General features: G+C 38.8%; 1 long non-coding RNA gene across 1 annotated transcript; it reads left to right on the top strand.

Moving 5' to 3' along the window:
* Window positions 1–969: 969 nt before the first annotated feature.
* On the top strand, window positions 970–6,003 carry LOC147913061 (uncharacterized). Its single transcript, XR_015549285.1, has 3 exons — window positions 970–1,473; window positions 3,643–3,969; window positions 4,359–6,003. It is a non-coding gene; the product is annotated as an uncharacterized LOC147913061 (long non-coding RNA).
* Window positions 6,004–16,360: the final 10,357 nt, after the last annotated feature.

The following is a 16,360-nucleotide window of genomic DNA, read 5'->3' as shown; positions in this document are numbered from 1 at the left end:
CAGCCCAATCTGGGGTCAATCTACCAGGAGACAGTTGTCTCTAAGCTGGCTCATGGCTATTGACCTCTGGAAGGGTTTCTCTGTTTGAGCTGGCTATGGCTGCTCCTTCTGAGGGTTTATTCCTCAGTGTTCGTCAGTTTATTCCTCACCATTATATGGTGAGTTCTCAAATTCTGTCTTTTGTGTTGTTTGTCCAAATAGCTGTAGACAGTGGGTCAGAAGCACAGATGACAACCTGGGGCTTGCAACTGGTGTCTCTTTTTCTATTTGTCCAGCAGAGCTTTAACATGGGAGTTTCTTCTTCTAACAGTTCCTGAGAAGCTCCTTTCTTTGGAACTCCAGCTGGGTTTATATTTTAATAACTACAGTCCTTCCTCTTGTAAATTTTTGTCCTGGTGGATTGATAGTACTAAAAGTGATTTAAAATTACGGTGGCTACTTTAGGGCTCTTTTGAGCTTCTAAAACTTGTCTTTTTGCACACTAGACTTGAGAACTGTGGAATTAAGACCAGAAATAAGATCTTTAATTTCTAAAGAATCAAGTATGCCATCTTGCAGCACACCTCCTTAAAAACCATGGTCCTGGAAGCTGTAAATATTTACAAAGAACAGCAAAATCTTACTAAGCTTGTTTCGTGTCCTGAGAGCTTGGCTTAGTAACCACCAGGTTGGGGGCCTAAAGTATGGTCAGACAGAAATGTGGGTTGTACCCCATTTGCAGCTAGGGTTCTACCAAACTGCTGCTAGCCCTCAGGGGAATATCATTGACCATTAGATGAAATGTTCCAATTAGATAAAGATCATTTAAGAAGTTCACTTAAAAGCAAAGGCTTCAAAATTCCAAAATAGCCTTATTGAAAGTTTTATTGCAAAAAGCTAATGAAAACTTACGATATAAAAGGCCCCTAAAGGAAAAGACTATATACAAGTCCATTAAGTTAATGGCTTTACAGACACCCCCATATCTACCTTCAAAGAAGGGCCCCCATATGGCTCTTTTCAGGGTTAACAACACTCTGAGAGATTTTCTGGTAAACTGTTACATTATTCCCTTAAACAGTCAAAGGGAAACTAGAATTAATGGAGTTGTTTAATACTGCCAGAAATATTTACTGCTTGTCCCAGCTGAAACATGACAAGATATTTAAAAGGATTTAGTAACTTATGGTCAGAAACTTAGCCAAAATTGTAAGCTGATAGTCAGAGCCTGAGAAGAATTTTTTTTCTAGGCTTACCTGCCACTAAGCTAAAATAAAACTTTATACCCAAAGGGAAAGAAACAAATTAAAGATAATGTAATGGATGGCTATGTCAGTCCTCGATAAGCAAGTAACTTTCCTGTGTATCTGAAAAGCTTGTAACCTCTCAGGGAATTGTTATCTAGACCATCCCTGATTCCTAAGACTGAAGGGAAAAAAAGGAACTTTTGGAGATGCAGACTGCTATGGAAGCATCCTTGCCCAAAAATATAAGGTAAAGTTTAGAATGGAGTTTCTAAGATCTCTGTTTGCATCTGTCTGTGTGTTTATGTGTGTGTCTATATATGTATGTTATAAATATGCAATATTTTTCTGCCTCTGGATGGTATTGTCAAGACTAGTTTATAAGAAGGCTGTATTTAATTGGCTTAAAAATGAATAAGTGCTATATAAATTGAGTATGCTCTCAAAAATAACTCAAATGAATTTCAGGATCACATGATCTAGGAAAATATTTGGTATTAAAGCTAATTTAAGCTTGTTGGTTAAATTAAAATAAGCATGTCTTTAGAGTTATCAGCATTAAAAATAAAACTTTTGTTCTACCTAGGTTTACCAAAAAGCCAGACAAATTCATGTTATCGTTGTTATAAAATTTGTCAGTCAAAAAAAAAAGATGGTTGACTTTGTCTAATGTCTCATGAAGTTTTTGTAGGTAATCTAAATATAATTATTGGGAACAAGTAAACTAAATAGATGTAAGTAAGAAAAAAAGCTTTGGAGTGAACTTTTTAACAATAATTATATGTTATGGTATAGGTACTTAAAAATAAGTTCAAAACCTTTTGATAACTTGAAACCTTAGAGTTTTCATAAATTAAATTAAATGACAGAAATTTATTGAGTATCTAGATTCTTTCTAAATAAGGTAAAATATTAGACATTAGTTACTAAACATAAGTTTATCTACTTTTCACTTCTTATTACAGAAAAACTAAAAGATGTCTGAGTTTATTAGTAAATCATGTCTTATGACATATTAAAAAAATGTTATGCTATGAGAAAATATATGTTTTCAGTAAAGAAGCTATAAAGAATGAAGAGGTTTTTTTTGTTAAGAAAGTAAATTTGTCTTAAAGTGAAACTGGTTATGAGAAAGAGGAAAATACAAATTCTGAATGTAAAAAAGAAAGTTATAGAAAGTTTGTGGAAGAGGAATACTGAGAAAAGAGTTTTGTGTGTGGTCAAGTTGGCTACGATTGGGATGAATTTAATTAAGTAAATGAATTCTAATATCAAAAGTAAGCTGTTACAAACTTAGAATTTGTTTTTTTCTCTATTAAAATGACAAAGTTTCTTGGGCTTTTAGTCTGCTCTTGATAAAGAGATTATGAAAATTTTTTTTCTTTACCTTTGAGTAGTCTACTGCTTGAGTAGTCTAAAAGCAGGGATTTTATGTTTGATCAAAATAATTTTCTATGTTCAAAAAGCTGAGGGGCCGGCCCCATGGCTTAGTGGTTAAGTGTGCACAATCCGCTACTGGTGGCCTGGGTTCAGATCCCAGGCGCGCACCAATGCACTGCCTGTCCGGCCATGCTGAGGCGGTGTCCCACATACAGCAACCAGAAGGATGTGCAACTATGACATACAACTATCTACTGGGGCTTTGGGGAGAAAAAGGGAAAAAAAAAGGAGGAGGATTGGCAATAGATGTTAGCTCAGGGCCAGTCTTCCTCAGCAAAAAGAGGAGGATTGGCGTGGATGTTAGCTCAGGGCTGATCTTCCTCACAAAAAAAAAAAAAAAAACCTGAGGCCTCTCTATTAAGAGAGATAAGGTGTTTTGTTTTTTGACTGTTTAACTCTCTATATTGCCTTTAACATCTTCTGTTGTTACTTTGGTTAAATCAATAACTAAGCATTATTTCACAGTGACCTATATTCCTATTTGACCAAGTGGGTGTTTTAAAATATTTTGATATTTTTGACAAACTTCTCTAAATTCAAATTCTAAATAAAGTCTTTTTTTTTCCTGCAAGTGACTTTGAGAGTTTCCAGAGGGCCCTTGGGATGTCTTGAAAAATTTGTTCTCTCTTCCTATTAAAAGGAAGATGTTAAACTAATTAGGCTTATTTGATATGTTAAATTACATGGGAAGCATTGTCAAATAAGTGATGACAAATCTTCTTAGGTTGTACTGCATGGGTGAATGTTATCAATATATGTTCCAAAAATTATATAAAATTCCTAAAATTCTGATATGTTCTCATATAATGTTATCATTCATAATTCTAGTCACTATCTTAAAATGTGTTTCACAGAAATAACCAAATTTCCTTGTCAATTGCATTGTAATCAGTTCTTTAACCACACTATTTTAAGTCTTTTGTCATTTACAGACAGTTCTTGTTTTATTCTGATGCCCTTGTTATTGTTTCATCTTCAGAGAGATTCATGGAAAGGACTCTGACACTTACTCTAGAATACAGATTTCTGATAAAGTTTCAGATCATAAAACCGAACGGGGTAAGAAATTACAAAACTCTAATGGAGAGACTGATGGCTTCATAAAACTGCTAACAAAAGATCAAGAGCAAATATTAATTAGTGGACCTACATGAACTGAGGAGGATGCTGTAATGTTTTATTTTTCCAGATTTAAAGAAATCTTTTCTCTTAAACTATCAACATTTGGTAAGATACACCTTTGTGAACAAGGATGAAACATTTGCTTTTTCTCCCTACCCGCTCCCTCCAGAATTCAGAACTCTCAGTGAGTATTCTTATTTTCACTTATATAGATAATCAGGCTAAGTTTTTAATATAAACAAATTAGTTTTACTATGATTATCTTTGGTTAAAAAAATGAAAATAATTGTAGAGAGAAAAATTATGTGTGTACCTTTGTAGATATTAGATTCTAGTCTTGTTAATTGTCTTTGAGGTTTTGTTGTACATCTGTAGACTAGCTCTCCTGCCTTTGGTCTCAATGACTGCTCACAGTGTCCTTTTTGGAAAACATAAATTTACTCCACATGAGATAGTCACCATCAGAACAATGTCTATTGGTATACAACCTTCTGCTGATCCTTTGTTGTCTTATGCTAGTATGACCAGCTACTGTAGTCTCTAGTATCTTATGCTCAATCCTATTATCAACAGCTTAAAGAAGCTTTCCTAGATTCCAATTCAAAGGATCCTGTTGGTGACAGCTAGAGCCTGGTGACTGGGTATTCTGAAAGTGACATCAGAAGAAGACAGCCCATGAACCCCCTTGGAAAGGACCTACCAAGTGCTCTAACCACTGACACTGCTGTAGAACTAGAAGGCATTGAACTTTGGAGACACATCTCATAGCTAAAGAAGGCTCCATCTGACATCTGGTCCTGTACAAACACTACAGTCTTCCAAATCAAATCGACTAGGAAGAGAAGTGACCAATATCTGAGGCAGACAACTTTCCCCAGATGGCTGGACTAGGCCTGTGCTACTTTTACTCACTGCTGCTTCTTACCTTATTTTCTCCCTCTCTTTCTTGGAAAGACAGTACTCTTATCCCCAACTCCCAATCTGTTACAAAAGGGGGGAGTCTTTCTGACTTTAGTTTTGTCATCAGAAGCCTCACTTTATACGTGAATCTACAGATCCTTTAGTACATTTAATTACCAATCTCTCTGTCATTCCTCCCCTAATTCCTTGTGCTAACTGTCCAGAACTTCTCGCCTAACCAATCAAAACTCCAGAGATTTAAGAAGTAACATTTGTAATTGTTGTAAATACCTCTTATACTTGCGTAAACACCTCTGGTAAGTAAAAACTGAGCTAGATAAAACGTGGGCACAGGCCAAATGGTTAAATGCAGTGCCCACTGACATCCCATAGTTCTTTGATTTCTTTAGCTGGCTGTCCTCAGGAATTGACTTCTGGTTCAGATCTATTCTCCAATTTGGACTTAGCATTTTGTTTATTATTATAGGAATTCTCACTGTTATAAAACTTTGTATCTTCTGCATAGCTGGATGTTATAAAAACACCACACAGATAATGGTCACTCGGCACTTTAAAATGATTTCTGAGGCTTATGAGCCTTCACCTGAGAAACTTTAAGGAACTACAGACAATGTTTGCCTTCTCTGCTCTGACACTCTTCTTGCTTAAATGTGGCCTAAGTGCTCCTAAGGGAACCAGTTTCCCTCTTACGTGGAACATGACATACCAGGATTGAGCATTCCTGGTGACGAAGGATCAATGATGCTTTGATGGCTGATCAACAATGCTTTCCAATAGCTGATCAGCAAGGCTTTCAAATGGTTAGTTAATGATGCTTTCAAAGAAAAATCTCCATCAAAAGGGGGAAATGTCAAATTGACTTTAGTGGAGCCATTTTAAAATGTAGTGGGAGTTGCCTTTCCAGAGAAACTGCCTTGCTGTCTTGAACCTTGGACTGGGCCAAGCCTTTGGACTGGGCCAAACTAGCAACTGTTTTACAAGCTATTGTTTGAGAAGTCAGCAGAAGAACAGATACCCTGATCACAAAGACTGAGGATTGTGGACTTGCTAAAGATAGAATCAACAGTCAATCAATATTTAGTCAAGACCAGCTCTCTGTCTCCAACTCCAATTAAAATTCTTTATAATACAACCTCCCCTCTTTGCCTTTAAAAGCCCCTGACTTTTAGTCCCTAGTGGGACACTATTTGGGTTTCTACCTGAATCTGTCCTCCCTGAATTGCAATTCTTTTATCCCATATAAATGCTGTGCCTCTTAAACTGATTTCTGTTTTTGTAGGTTGACAGATTTATTGATACATCCATTTGTCACCTTCATCATATACCAAATTACTATGTAAATTATGGTTTGTTTTTCATTCATCTAATATGCCCCACTGATTTGTTGATTTTTGCACTTATTACTGTTTTCTAGACCCTTAGATATCGATGTAGCAGAGTTTGTTCTTTGAAAGTCTAGTCTCTTGTCAACAGAGAGTAAGCTTAGAAGTAGTCGTATCCTAGGAGATATTTTTGTAAATCATTGACAAATATTTTCTAAACCTCCTAAGGATCTAAGAATATATCAATTTGTCTGTGGTGTTTTAGATTTTGTGAATACATAGTTATTAAATTACTGATTTTTAGGGGTAAGCAAGCACAGCTTTTCTGGATAAAGATGGAACATGATGAGCCTGTTGTTTGTGGAGAGGAAACAGATTACTTCCCAGTATCTCCATCCGAGGAGAGTGTAGCCAAGATGGTGGAATATGCGTGTCCAGCACAGTCTGCATGATGCAGATACTTGGTGTTCTCGGTAGGTTCTATCTAATAAGAGAAGTTTGGAATTCTGAGTTTTGTGGTTTGTTCTTTTTATAACCAAAGAGAAGCATAATCACTCCCAATTAACATAGCCTGTTGGGGGGCCAGCCCCGTGGCGTAGCGGTTAAGTGCGCGCACTGCGCTGCTGGCAGCCCAGGTTCGGATCCCGGATGCGCACCGAGGCACCGCTTTTCAGGCCGTGCTGTGGCGGCGTCCCATATAAAGTGGAGGAAGATGGGCACAGATGTTAGCCCAGGGCCAGTCTTCCTCAGCAAAAAGAGGAGGATTGGCATGGATGTTAGCTCAGGGCTGATCTACCTCACAAAAAAACAAAAAAAACCCTGGCCTGTTGGCAGTGATCAAAATCTTAATCATGTTCTCATTGACATGTAGGAGGAGAGTTGCTTAAGAAGTATATTAATTATTTGCTAAAGGTTCCTCTAATTGCTTCCATTCAAGAGGCCACATTTCAACGCCACCTGGTTATTTTGAAGTTTAAACTTCCAAAGACAGAATATTTATGTTCCTGCCCTAATATGACCATCACTCACTTCCCTCTCAGGCTATGTAGTTGACCACATGGTGGGCTTGGATAAGCTCAGGAAGTGACATTGAGTGGAAGCCATACATTTTGGTTCAGAGATTTCCTCATTTTAAGATGTGGCTAACTCTAGACTTGAGAAGGCAGCACTATGCTTTTCGACTCTTCAGAATGTATTTTAGCCCTTGCCTCCTACTAGAGCCTGTGGGGTTGTCATTGCCCCTTAGGACTATCTTTTAGGTCACAGATTCCTTCTGGGGCTTTAGTAGGAGATCTTTTTAGATGTCCTACATGGTCCTCATCCTGGGAAAACAACTCTGCTCTACCTAACCAATACACATGGGCAGTGGCCCAAGAGCTCATTCCTTTCCTTAGCCCAGACAGTTTTGTTTCTACCGTACTTAGACAGCACAGTTAAAAGGAGGCAAAGGGAAGGTATAAAGGATTTTAATTTTAGTTATGTTGTTCTTGAGTTGGTAGAAAGAAGATTACAATAGAGCTTTCTTAATCTGAAACCATTGGCCCAGTGCCGGAAGCACAAATGGATCCCCTTTTGACTCTCTTTCCATTCTAATTATTTCAGTTCTTTTTTAGTCCCTATTTTGGTGCTAGAAATCTAATTGTCTCTCTAGTCATTTCTGAATAAAAAATATATTAGCACACCTGTTTTTATCTCTTTCCATTAAACACTAATTAGCTATTTTTCTGAATCCTAAGCAGAGCACCAAATTCTGAAGACTTTTCTAAAACAGAGGTAACACAGTGTCAGTATTTTTGTGGTATGGCCAAAAAACAAAGAATTGGAATTATTTTGATAATAATTGTAAAAAAAAATAAGATAAAGATCAAAACAATTTGTTGCTAAGATTGTATTCTCAAATGCCAGTTCAGATATGTTGCTTGGAATTCAAAGATAAAAAGTGATATTTCATTTTTTGTTGTTGTTGGAAAACATCTCCCCAGCCATACTGAATAATAATTATATGTGTTGTTTCAGGTTGAAAAGTCAGCTGTAGATCTATATAAACTATCTAAGATCTCTGCACATTAAGGAAATCTGTTAAATTATGATATTTACTTCAAGCATTCTCACCCGAATTTATTCTAAAGCAAGTGGGAGTGAAAAAGTATTATGTGAACCTTACAAGGAACATAGAAAGATTGCAGGCAATTAGGCAGAACCATAGCAATGCATCACAGTGAAGTACTTATGCCTCATTTTCTCTTTGTGAATACATAATCCCTCAGAATGATACTGCTTCCAGAGGGATGTTGAAATGTTTCTATTGCCTGCCTTCATGCTGCGTTTTGCCTTTGTGCCACTGCTGGGCCCTTTACTACAGGAAGAGAGAGCAGCATAGAATTTTAGGGTAAGAAAGACCCTAAAGGACATATTATCCAATCTCTCACCTGAAACAATAATTTCTTTAACCATGTCCACATCCTTACCACATAGCCACCCATGTTGTCATGAATGGCAGGATTTCCTTCTATTTTTAAGGATGAGTAATATTCCATGGTATGCATGTGCCACATTTTATTGGTTCTATCATGTGTCGATGTTCATTTGGATTGTCTCCTTATCTTGGCTACTGTGAATAATGCTGCAGTTAACATAGGGTACATATATCTCCTTGAACTCCTGATTTTAATTATTCTGGACAAATATACAGTAGTGGGTTTGCTGGGTCCTGTGGTAGTTCTAATTTTAATCTTTTGAGGAGTCTTCATACTGTTTTCTGTAGTGGCTGTACCATTCCCATCAAAGGTGCACAAGGGTTCCCTTTTCTCCACATCCTCATCAACACTTGTTGTCTCCTGTCTTTTTGATGATTGCCATCCTGACAGGTATGAGGTGATATCTCATTGTAGTTTTGATCCGCATTTCCCTGGTGGTCAGTGATGTTGACCCCTTTTCATGTACCTTTTGGCCATTTGTGTCTTCTTTGGAGAAATGTCTATTCAAGTCCTTTTCTCATTTTTTAATTAGGTTGTTTGTTTTTTGCTATTGAGTTGTAGGAGATTCTTGTATATTTTGGATATTAATCCCTTATCAGGCAGATAGTTTGCAAATATTTTCTCCCTTTCCATACGATGTCTTTTCACTCTGTTGATTATTTCCTTTGCTGTGCAGAAACTTTTTAGTTTGATATAGTTCTACTTGTCTATTTTTGGTTTTGCTGCCTATGCTTTTGGTGTCAAATCCAAGAAATCATAGCCAATGTCAAGAGGCTTTTCCTCCTACATTTTCTTCAAGGAGTTTTATAGTTTCAGGTCTTGTATTTAAGTCTTAAGTTTGTTTTGTATTGAGTTTTGTGTATAGTGTAAGATAGGGGTCCAGTTTCATTCTTTTGCAGGTGGATTTCCAGTTTTCCCAATACTATTTGTTGAAGAGACTATCCTTTCTCCACTGTGTGTTCTTGCCACCCTTTTCGAAGATCAGTTGACTATATACATACAGATTTCTTTCTGGGCTCTCTTTTCTGATCCATTGATCTATGTGTCTGTCTTTATGCCAGTACCATACTGTTTTAAGTACCCTAGATTTTAACATATTTTGAAATCAAGAAGTGTGATGCCTCCAGCTTTGTTCTTGCTCAAGATCACTTTGACTATTCAGTCCTTTGTGGTTCCATATGAATTTCAGGATTTTTTCTATTTCTGTAAAAAAATGCCATTGAGATTTTGATAGGTATGGCATTGAATCTGTAGATGGCTTTGGGTAGTTTGGACATTTTAACAATATTAATTCTTGTAATCCATGTACATGGGGATGTCTTTCAATTTATGAATGTCTGCTTAATTTCTTTCATCAGTGTTTTATAGTTTTCAATGTACTAGTCTTTCACTTCCTTGGTTAAGTTTATTAGGCTAAGTGAAATAAACCAGTCCCAGGGGGATGAATACTGCATGATTCCCCTTATATGAGGTATCTAAAATAGACTCATAGAGGCAGAGAATAGAATGGTGGTTGTCAAGGGTTGAGGGGAAGAAGAAGTAGGGAATTGTTCTTCAATGAGTATAAAGTTTCTGTTATGAAAGATGAAATTCTAGAGATTTCCTGTATAACTTAGTACCTATAGTTAATAATACGGTATTGTGCACTTTAAAATATGTGTTGAAATAAATTTCTGGGCCCAAGATGGAGCTGCTCCTACTCTGAGGTTCCATGTGAATAAACTGAAACTTAGATAACTTTTGTGTTCCTGTATATGCTCTGCTTGACCAGAAAGGCAGTATATCTAGCCAGCCAGTCCCCAACTGCCAAGAATCTTTTTCCTTGTTCTAAATAAGGTCACATACGCAACCCCAGCCAATCAACTTAAGCCAAATACTCTTTCCTTACTCCCTGATTGCCTTCCCCTATAAAAGCTGGCAGTCCTACTCCTTGTTTTGCAGTTCTCTGGACTCTTGAGAGTGGAGACTGCCTGCTTCATGCAGTGTGAAATAAAATGTGCTTAGATGAACTAAATTGTTCTCTTTGATTATTTTAACATATGTTAAGAGGATAGATCTCATGTTAAGTGTTCTTACACACACACAAAGGAACACAAGGAAATTTTTGGAGGTAATAGTATCTTTGGTATCTTGGTTGTGATGATGGTATCATGGGCACATGCACACATTGAAACTCATCAAGATATATACATTGAAGGTGCACAATTTTTTGTATATCAATGATACCTCAATAAAGTTTAAAAAAAAGGACCACAAAAAGGAGGTTTTCTAAAAAACATACAAAAAATGAGGTGGAATTGATTTGATATGTAAGTTTTGAGGTAGGGTAAATAGTAAGATTATATCCAATGATCTGAAGTTTCAAAACAATATTGATGAAGTTGTTCAATGGCTCAATTTTCACCGTTTTTAACATTTCACATTTATAACATATTATTGTACATTGTTACATTGTTAAAATGTCCCAAACAAGAAATAAATAGAATAAAATAAAAATTACATAAAATCCCATCAAATTTATAAAAAGCACCATTAAATTTGATTCTGATGTCTATAAATGAGAAAGTAAGTAATACTCTTAGAAATTGACACTGATTAATTTAACCGATATAATCTGAATAACTAAGAAGCCACTTCTCCCTCACCTTCCAGGTTTGTTTCTGCCAATGAGCAAAATTGCTTTTGGTAGCAAGTGACATAATACCTGACTAAATGTGGCTTAACAATAGTCTCACTGTTAAATCTCACATAACAAGAATAAAAGACTTAGGTAATTCTTGGGTTGGTTAATTCAACCTCTCAATGATGTCAGAGCTCCAGGCAGACAATATGTGTCCACCTCAGGATCTGCCCCCACCTTCCTTTCTGGCCAGTAGGTTTATAATGAGAGTTAAGGTACAATATAAGGCATCTAGGGGCATGCTGAGCCTGAGAAGGGAAGAACGGGACTAGACCTCAAAGTAGCTACAAGGCCTAGCCAGCAGGAATTGGGGGCCAGAACATAGACCATAAGAGATGTTGGATTTAACACCCTGTTACAAGTCCCAGAGATGATGCAGACTCACTGCTAGGATGGCTGCTAGAAGCATGGAAAAGGCAATAGCCCATGCTTGTCAAGAGCCCAAGCAACATCTAAGCAGCAGGCAGCTGCCAGGTCAGCTTGCCACCCTTCCTTACATGTGGTTAATAAGGAGACAATGAGCCCAGCTAGATCTAGACAGCTTAGTAGAGCAGGCAGGCAGCAAGAGCTTCAGGCTCACACTCGTTCATCCTGTTCCCAAAATTGGCCCAGGTGAATACTGTACACACAGTATCACAGCTGAGGAACTCCAAGATTAAGAGATCCTGACCTTACATAGGGGCTACTAGCAAACTTGTCCCTCATCCCCTCTGGAGATCTATTGTCTTTTATTACCCTAGAATGTCTCAGAGTGGGAAGGGAGACTAGCTATTTTGGAATGTAAGCAAATCTGTTCCCCGTCCAGGGAAGCTTTGCAAACATCCTTGAACAATGCTGTCGATGCCCTTTGCTCAAAAAACATGCAGAAACACCACAATTATTTCCCAACATGCAAAGTGAAGTTGGAATGCCAGAATTACTATGGAAGATGTGGAGAAGAGATACAAAGGCTCAAGGAAGTTGATGTGCTGGAATGGATACACCATGTAAGGCTGCAAGACCCATAGGTGATTACATTCCATGGGCTGGCCCAGAGGATACACCATTTACTAAGGCCTTATGCAATGCACTTGCAAAGAGCATCACTAAAATATTCAGTAATGCTCTCTATAAGCCATGGCTGATTGGGAAGAGACCATTAGAGAACTAACTCACCACCAACAAAGGCGATAATAGAACCCTGAAACAATGGAGGCCAAGTGGTGACACAACTTCCTGGAATCATATGTGCAAAACTATACAGTGAGTTGCAGGGTCAGAGTGGTGGCCAAGGAGCACTGACGTGCAAAGAGTTATAGAGATGGTTAATAGAACCCGACATCGTTAAGGACAAAACAGATGGGCACTACTCATTCTATACTTCCAGAAGAAATCAAAGACGGATGGCCAGGAGTCTGAGGGCAGTCATTCAATAAAGTCATAATCGCTTGCCCGGTTTCTTGACTTGTGTCAATTTTTAGACTTGCAACCCACTGACTAAAGAGGAAGCTGGATCTCCAGGAGGAAGGACCCTGCAACACCATGGCAAGCATAGATGGTAATGATTCCTTTAATCTTTCCCCAAAGGGACCTGAGGCTGTTCACTCAGGTAACTGTTCACTGGGGAAAGGGGAATATCTTGAACCCTTTGGATACAGGGTCTGGTTTACCATTGAAACCCAAAGACCTGAAGTGTCATCACATGCTAGAGTAGGAGCCTACGGAAGCAGGCAAAAATTGGAGTCTTGGCCAATTCCAGCTTAACTGGACCTGCTAGGTCTGCAGACCCACCTGATGGACATTTCCCCATTCTCAAATGTATATCTGTGACTCACATACTTAGTAGTTGGCACAATCCCCGCCTTGGGTTCTTGGCCTGTGCGGTAAGAGCTATTGTAGTAGGGAAGGCCAAGAGATAACCTCTGAAATTGCCCCTGCCCCAAGCCACAATAATAGATCAAAAATGTTATTGCATCCCAAGACAGGAGATGTATGAAAGTTAAACACATGGGCAGTGACTGGTCAGGGGTCCCTAGGGAGAATGATTGGAAAAGTGAGGCAAGGAGATCTGAGATAGAGGCATGTAGATGGACATGTGGGAATGGAACAAAGTATGAATATCTTTGTATCACATGTTAATGCTCAATAGAGAGCATCCACCACTGAACAACCAAGCAGACAGGATGATTCAGCCAAGTGACATCAGCCAGCATTGGTTATTGACCACTCCAGAACTGGCATGATGTTATGGAAACAAAGTGGTCACAGCAGGAGAGAGAGGTTATGCATTGGCCCAACAATATGGGTTCCCAATTACCAAGGCTGATTTAGGTACTGCTGTCATTGAATGTTGAATCTGCCAGCAACAGAGACCAACACTGAACCTCTAGTACAGTACTATCCCAGAAGGAGACCAACCACTGCTTAGTGTCAAGTTGACTACATCAAACTTCTTCTATCCTGGAAGAACCAGAGATTTGTTCTAACAGGAATAGACACAGACTCCAGGTATCGGTTTGCCTTTCCTGCCTTCAGGGTCTCAGTGAGCACCACTCCTGAGGGCTTCAAGTGTTTGACCCACTGCATCCCATATAATGTCACATCAGACCAGAGGACCCACTTTTGAGCAAAGGAGGTACAGGAGTGGGATCATGAAAAGGAGACCCACTGGTTTATCACATATTCCACCATCCAGAAGCTGCAGCCTGATAGAGCATCACATTAGCCTAGTAAAGGTGTAGTTGAAGGGCCTTCTTGGAAGAGACACTCTTTGAAGATGGGGTGACATTCTCCAGTACTAAGTAAACACACTGAATCAGAGACTTTTATAGGTACTGTATTCCCATTGGAAAGAACATATGCATCCAGGAACCAAGGGGTGAAAGCAGGGCTGGCCCCACTTGCCATCACTCTAATGATCTGCAGAGGGACTCTGTGCTTTCCTTTCCTCAACTCTAGGCTCTGTAGGGTTAGAGATTGTGATCCATAAAGGGCATGCACTTTGCCGTAGGACAGCAAGAGTCTCCATGAACTATAAGCTATAGCTGCTGCATTGGCAGTTCAGGTCATGGGTGTCAGGACTAGCAGGCAGGAAGAAAAGCTTCCATCTGGGCAGGGATTATTGACCCTGATCATCAAGTAGAGGTGGGACTGCAACAATAGAATGGGGCAGGGAGGAACATGTGTGGCACTCAGGAGACCCACTTGGACACTTCTAATGCTCCTTGACCAGTTGTGACTGTAAATAGGTAAGTGCAGTGATCCTGGCTTGAGAAGGGCACAGTGACCATAGGCTCAGACTACTCAAGGATGAGGGTTTGGGTCATGCCCCCAGGTCAGCTACTGAGACCAGTGGTGGTGGCAGGTGAGGGTGAGAAGAATCCAGAATGAATGGTGGAGGAGGGGGCAATGAGTGTTAGTTTTGGCCCCAAAAGCAGATGCATCAGTGGGGGCTATGATTTCTTCCCATAAGCTTTCTTTCTCTTCTAAAGAAATCTCCCCCAGGATATTAGGACCCTGGAGCCCTAGAGGAGGTGCCCCCAAGTGGATATGAAGTAGATCCAAATGCCACATGGAGATATGATGCCCCGACCCTCCTGTGAGGAAGTGCTTGTTGCTCCAGCTGTCAACAGGACCTTCCGGATGTCAGCTCCCTCAGGGTCTGTCTCAGCTGCAGAGAGCTGCTGACCCAAGCACATGCCCTTCCAAGACGAGACATCTACATCCAATGACAACGCGGGAGGAGAGAGTTTGGTCATTTTGGCCCCTCTCAGGACAACTCTTATGGACACACGTGCCGCAGGAATCCCTGAAGCCAGAAAGGATTCCAACTTGCTGCTAATTAATATTTTATATCCAATCTTGAAACATGTTTTGTTAATTGAATTGTATTGTCATTATGTTCACCTTGACATTGACTGTCTCCAGGAGACGATGAAAGGGGGAAGGAGGGCAGCACTTCTGTAGGATTTGTCCTCCAGAGCAGCTTCATATGACTCCAAAAGCACAGACCTAATGGGGAAAAGTTAGTCCTCAGAACTATTGGGTCAGTTCTTCACAGCACTCATGACGGTCAGGGGGTGGCGATGGGGGATGTAGAAGGTGAACTGGGACATTCTGGGAAATTCAGAGTTTGTTACATAAGGGGGGAGAAAAATAAATTATATTAAAATTGTTAAAAAATGGATAAGTTTCCTTCAAGGAATATGCATTTAAAAAAAAAAAATATATATATATACACACATACACACACACATACACACAAATCAAGATTTCTTTTATGTTGTATGTATTTATATTTATACACTCATATTTCAGGATATGTATGTGTGTATCTTTGAAAGTGAGCATATTTATGGAGCAGCACCTTTGTAAATGTATAACATTGGGCCATAAAATAACTTGAAGGAAAAAACAACTCAAAGCATTAATGTTGGCATTAACTGCTTATCAACCATCTTGAGGGGCTTATATGGTTTAATGTTCAACCATTAATGATAATCATGACCAAAAAAATAACTTGAAGAGTGACTAGTTTCTGCTCTGTCGTCTACTGGCTATGTGGCACTGTGAAATTCTTTAATTCTCTGAGGTTCTTGTAAACTACAAAGGACAAGCTCCAGTTTCTTAGCCCCTCCTCCATGGCAAATTTCCTCTATTTTCAGAATAGTAATCACCAACTTTAAAATATATATATGTAAATATTAAAAATGTAGAGAAGAATTATATATACACAATATATACATAATTATATAATAATTGTTCATAATATATGTGTGTATATTATGTGTTCATAATATATGTGACTCCATAAAAATTTGGAGTCATGATATGCAAGAAACCATTAATAGTTGTTTCCTCTAGGTAGTGGAATGGGTTTGGGGAAGGACATTTTTCCTTTTTCATTCATTCCTTTCTCTGATGTTGCAATTTTTACTATGTGTATATGTTATTATTCTAACATTAGAAAAAAGCAATAACCTCTCTCGTCTCACTATTGTCCAGCTTGTGATCTTCTCCAAGGGGGAACCATATGTATAGTTTTTGTGTTGGTATCAAAGACAGGGTTTTTCTAGGATACAGATGGAACTATAGCTACAAAGAGAAAGGCAAAACCAAAGAGAGCAGGTCAACAACATATACTCACAGGGCAGTGTTCTCGGAACCTGAGAGATTGGTTTTGGACAAGCCATAGTC

This window comes from Ceratotherium simum, chromosome 31, assembly GCF_057802395.1.
Source record: "Ceratotherium simum simum isolate JZ-2026a chromosome 31, ASM5780239v1, whole genome shotgun sequence".
NCBI lineage: Eukaryota > Metazoa > Chordata > Mammalia > Perissodactyla > Rhinocerotidae > Ceratotherium > Ceratotherium simum.
The sequence above is the reverse complement of the archived record's forward strand: the minus strand, read 5'-3'. Positions and strand labels throughout refer to the sequence as shown.